Source organism: Felis catus, chromosome C2 (assembly GCF_018350175.1).
Source record: "Felis catus isolate Fca126 chromosome C2, F.catus_Fca126_mat1.0, whole genome shotgun sequence".
Classification (NCBI taxonomy): Eukaryota; Metazoa; Chordata; class Mammalia; order Carnivora; family Felidae; genus Felis; species Felis catus.
Window position 1 is genome coordinate 36,665,912 of NC_058376.1, and position 6,243 is coordinate 36,672,154.

The 6,243-nt window shown below is 34.0% G+C and overlaps 1 pseudogene; it reads left to right on the forward strand.

Moving 5' to 3' along the window:
- Positions 1–231: 231 nt before the first annotated feature.
- LOC101084049 lies at positions 232–674 on the forward strand (annotated as a pseudogene).
- The last annotated feature ends 5,569 nt before the right edge of the window (positions 675–6,243 follow it).

Below are 6,243 nucleotides of genomic sequence, written 5' to 3' on the forward strand. Positions count from 1 at the left end.
ACTCACTAGTATGGCTAAATTAAAGACTGACCATAATAAGTATTGGAGAAAACGAAGAATAAAAATTGTAGTACTTTGAAAAGTTTAATGAAATTAAATAATCCCTTAGAGACTAAGCAAAAAAAGAAACAGAGAAAAAGGAAAATAGGAAATGTAAGAGAGGATAGATATTACCATAGATCTCACAGACATTAAAAGGATAAAGTGAGCTCTTTTCTTTTGCGGCCATGGATGAAGGAAGCACCAGCAGCCAAAATAAATTTCAATCCCTTTGTGACTTCTGACCCAAGCAAGAACTGTAACAGGCATTTAAATTCACCTTCCTACATTTGCAGCAAGATTATGTTTTCTGCTCTTTGCAAAGAGCTGATACAGAAGTACAATGTTCTACCCATGCCCATTTGAAAGGATGATGACATACAAGTTTTGTGAAAACACACAAATTGGCAATTAGTCCAGGTGTGCAGGAAGAAATACATCATCTACATTGAACAAGTGCAGTGAGAGACAGTAGATGGCACAAATGTCCATGTGGGCATTCACCCTAGCAAGGTGGTTATCACTAGACTAAAACTAACTGCAAAAAGATCCTTGAACGTAAAAGCAAATCTCACCAAGTGGGAAAGGAAAAGGGCAAATATAAGGAAGCAACAATTGAGAAGATGCAGGAATAAAGTCATCTTATATATGACTTTAAATAAAAAACTGTTAGAATTAGGGGCACCTGGGTGGCTCAGTCGGTTAAGCGACAGACTTCAACTTAGGTCACGATCTCACGGTCTGTGAGTTCGAGCCCCGCGTAGGGCTCTGGGCTGATGGCTCAGAGCCTGGAGCCTGCTTCGGATTCTGTGTCTCCCTCTCTCTCTGCCCCTCCCCCATTCATGCTCTGTCTCTCTCTGTCTCAAAAATAAATAAACGTTAAAAAAATTAAAAAAAAACCTGTTAGAATGAAAAAAAAAAGATAAAGTGAAAAATATTATGAACACCTATTTGCAAAATAAGTTCAATAACTTGAATAGAACAGACAATTCCTACAAACACAGCTTACCAAAATTAAAAAAGTAAACATCTGAATAGCTATATATTCTTTAAAAAGAACTCATAATCAAATTATTCTCACAAAGAAAATATCCCCAGATGGTTATAAACTGTATCAAATTTCAAAGAAGAAATGGAATAAATTTCATAAAAGGTCTTTGAGAAAGTAGTTGGGGACGGAGCAAAGTTTATTATAAGCAAATACATTTCTGTCCTTTTCATGTACAAAAAAAATAAGAACAAATATCTGAATAATGTTTATTGAAATGATGAACATGTTTCTGCTTAATTTTCTTCTCATGATTTTAGAAGTAGATATTTTTCTAATATTTGTGCCAAGACATGTTTAGAAGCATCAACTGTGACCTACATTTTACTTTGGCCTGCATTTTGTATTACTGTTAGGTTAAGAAAATATTGAGATATGCAGACATCTGACGGTTGCCCTTTGATAAGTGTGAGCTGAGCAAAATGAATGTTGTGAAAACGAAAGTTTTCATTATTAGGTTGTGATGAAATCTTCCATCCTATTGTTGGTCATTATTAGATTAGTTATCATAAGAAAAGTTTAACACTTTCCAGAAGGCTGAGGCAGCCCATAGATATCTCCTTACTGATGTCCATTAGCAAATAACTAGGTGAATTTCATTTAAAATCTATTCATTCAATAACTTTTGTCTGACCAATTCTTACTTGGAACTGAAGGTATCAATAAAAACATCAATTCTTCTCCCAGCCACAGTATCACAGATATTGTTTAAGAGAGGATTAATAGATATTTTAAAATTTTCAATATGTACTATAACATGCATATACATGGAAAAGCAATTCATCTCATCTGGAGAAAATTAAATCAAGATTCAACTTAAAAGCTATAATCCTGATGAAAACACAATTTACTAGTGGTTTTGAATTTAATAATTGTTCTAAAAATATTTTTGAGATGAAAAAATATCGAGTGCCTGTGATAAATGTCTTGCATAACTTTATTTATAAAGTATAGTTAAGTTTTGCATGATATCAATGATCGTTGTTAGCGATGTTTTTAATGGCAAAAGGAGTAACATTTATTTTTTGCTTAATACTCTGATTGTTTTCAATTTTCCACCATTAGAAATAATACTACATTTATATTTCTATATATAAACTCCTGTTTTCCTCATTTATTTGTGATAATGTTCCAGAATAGGATTAGTAACATTACCAAAATTTAAAATTAGAAGTATAATGGATATAACACTTTAGGGGGCTCTATGCATATTACTAAAACAATTTCCTAGTAACTGTTAACCAATTTATAGCCCCATCATACAATTAGTTGCATTCTTACCAACATTAAGAATTGCACTTAGGGGCATCTGGGTGGCTCAATTAAGCGTCCAACCTCGGCTCAGGTCATGATTTCACAGTTCATAGGTTCGAGCCTTGCTTCGGGTTCTGTGCTGACAGCTCAGAGCCTGGAGTTTGGTTGTTTCAGATTCTGTGTCTCCCTCTCTCTCTGCCCCTCCCCCTGCTAGTGCTCTGTCTTTCTCCCTCTCTCTATATCTCTCTCTCTCTCACAAAAATAAATAAACATTAAAAAGTTTCACTTAGATAATATTGTATAGTTTATAGAATATAAAAATATATAATAAAGGAAAAATAGAATATTAATGATAGAAGTAAAATTTTATCACAGTAATGTGTTAACCCATCAATGAAGATAAAGAAAGGAGATTTGGGATATGAATGGAGAATTAGTAACTACTAGCTGTGTAAGGTTAAGAAAATTAATGCATAAATGACATTCTAACCTTCAAAAACATTACAATCTATTGAATATTTTTATAAATCTCTATGATCCAAGCTAGAAAGCATTATGTCCTCTAAGGTAAAAATAGATACATGATCACCGGGGAGGAGAGAATACATCAAACTTAGACCATGGAAGGTTTTGCGGAAAAGAGGAAACTTTACAAGACTTTTAACAATCTCATAGGATTTTTCACTTTAAAACATTAAATATTGAGAATATATGATTTTTAATAAACAGTGAATTTCGACATACTGATAATATACAGCAAATGTTTACTTTAGAGAGGCACTTGAATGTAGAGGGTAATGGCACAGATTCTGGAGAGAGATGCTCTCTTCAAATCCAGCTCATCTAACTTCTCTGTTAGATCAAAACCTCCTCTAGCACTCCCTGGTGTAGTCTGAAACTAGCCCCCCATACTTGGAAGGCAAAGATGTACCACGGAAAAGGCAGTCCACTTCATGTTAGTAGGTAGCAGGTTTAATAAGCAAGGGAACTTACTTATGAGGCTAAGTCAGGTGGCCACAAGACCAGTAGATCTCCACACCCACTCATCCAAATCTTAAACATTTACAGAGAGGCCTTAACTGGGTTCAATCATGTACCCAGACCAGATAGCATCAACACCACATTTCTATCTTAAAATGTATGCATGGAGCAGCTTCGGGGATTGGGGAAGGCAAGCTGATCACACATCCCAAGGATACAAGAGGGGCTAGACAGCCTCCCAAATGCAAGGGTCCAGCTTGCAGGTTTCCTGGTGGCCACATTTTCTTTATACCTTCTTCAACAATCTAAGTTTGAGCAAGTTGTTTAGGTAATCTCTGCTCCAGTTGCCTCTTGTATTAAGTGGTGAATATAATTGTATCTGCCTCTTTGAATAGGGACAAATTAAATAAAGATTAAATTTAATTTAATTTAAATAAGGATTAAATTAAAATTAAAATTAAAATTTTAATACATGTAAAAGGCTCAGAATAATGTCTGGCAAATGTTATATATGCCTAGACATCATTATTGTTACTATCACCATCATCATCATGATTATTACAAATAGCTAATCAATGAAAGTAAAATCAGAAGATATATTTTAACATAATGGAAGTCCTGGAATAACAAATGTATGAATTTAAATTATGTTCTAAAGGTAATGGAAAGACATTAAAATGTTTTCAATAGAAATACAATCAATTAAGAAATGGATGAGTGTAGTAGTAATGGGATAAAACAATAAGAATGTAATGTTCTCATGTGTATTTTTCCTAGCATATACCTTGAGCACAAACTATTTAGCAGATATTATGCATACAATGGAGATGATCATTTTAAACTCTGTTCTTTTAGAAAAAAAATGGGCATCTAAACGCCTATTGAGACTTCAGGTCATAGACCAAGAGAAAAATGGAACGAATACACTTGCTATGTAAAATGTCAAAATTTAGGGGATGCCTAGGTGGCTCAGTTGGTAGAGCATGTGACTTTTGATCTCAGGGTCATGAGTTTGAGCACCATGTTGGAGAATAGAGATTATTTAACAGAAAAATATTTTTTTATAATTTTTTTTTACATTTATTTATTTTTGAGAGACAGAGAGAGACAGCACAAGCAGGGGAGGGGCAAGAGAGAGGGAGACACAGAACCCGAAGCAGGCACCAGGCTTCGAGCTGTCAGCACAGAGCCCGATGCGGGGCTCAAACCCACAAACCTCAAGATCATGACCCGATACTTTATAAATGATTCCAAGATGTAAAACCATTAAAACTTCATTCTCCAAATTCTATGCCTATCCAGTACAGCAACACTTTAACAATCACTTTGATGCTCTTGCGACACCCTCCCCCTTTTATCTCTTTTAAACAGATCTTTGTCCCCCATGGCATTTACACTTTAGAAAAAATAAATAAATAATGCTTACTTATTTTGAGACAGAGAGAGAGAGAGACAGGGACCATGAGCAGTGAAGGGGCAAAGAGAGAAGGAGACACAGAATCTGAAGCAGGCTCCAGGCTCTGAACTTTCAGCAAAGAGCCTACCCAACACAGGGCTTAAACTCACAAATTGTGAGATCATGACCTGAGTCACCCATATGGCCCTACACTTTTTTTTAATATAATACAGCCTCTAAAAGAGCCTTCACCCTTTCTAAGACTTGATCAGTGGAAATATAAGTCCTAACTATCTTCCAAGAAAATCTTACTTTTAAAATCTTAGATTTTATGACAAAGTTGAGCACATTAAGACCAAAATGAAATATGAAATTTCCCTAGGTTAGCTCTTGGTTTGGAGAATAAGTATGGATCAGAAATAAATCTTATTGTCACTAATATCCATGTAGAAAGTGAGTAGGGTTTGGTCTGTTTTTGTGGCCCATGGCTTTATGTTTTTCACAATATGCATATAAAAGCTAAAAGGTCTCTCATAAAAGAGAAAAACTAAAATTACAACTATAAAAGTATATAGTTTCTTTTTTCTGGTAGACTGCAAAGTTTTGAAAACCAAAATGGCCTGATAATTAACTCAAACATAAAATTAACCTAACCAAAAAAAAAGTTTGGTTGGTCTAATTTTAACAAATAAAACAAACTGAAAATTTATTATTAAATTATTCCCGTTGTTAAGTTGGCTGCTTTGGTATCAATAAATATAAATTAATGTCATTTTATGAAAATATACTTGTTAAAAGGAATTAAATTTAAACATGTATATTATCATTAATTTTTAATACCTAATATTAATATTAGCAAATAAGGAATATCTCTTATTAAGGAAAAAATGGTGCTATCTATATAACAAATTATTACAAGGAAAAAAGAAATATTTATTATATATCTTAAAGATACCATTAAATGCAAAAGCTTAAATTGATTGGAGAACTTCTGTATCTGGAGAGAGGAAATAGCCATACTTTCCTCTACTTTTCCCACAAATACAACTAAAAATCCTGAATATTACATACAAAACAACACATGAAAATTCTGAAAGGAGGAGAGAAGAAGCCAACTCATCTAGGGACATTGAGACCAGAAAAATATTGTTATGGTGAGTTCCTTGAATATTCTTTTTGTCTCACGTATTCCAGATATGGAGGTAAAGAAGCCAACAACCTGGAAATGACAGTGGACATAGAAAAAAAAAAGAAAAAAAAAATCCAAACAAATGCTTGCTTTTTCTAGCCAAAGGACCAGGAAAGGGGCAACTTTTCAAGAAAGACAATTTTTAGATAATACACAATATACTCTGCTGAACACCATAAGAAACTTGCCCCATCACCATCCATGCCAACAAAGCCCAACTGGGGAGCTTGGAATTCCATCTTCATAAGGGTATAATGAGATACCTGGACACCTTACCAGGATGCTGTCAGAGAAAGGTCAGTAAGATTCTGGTCTTTTATCATCACTTAGAGGCAG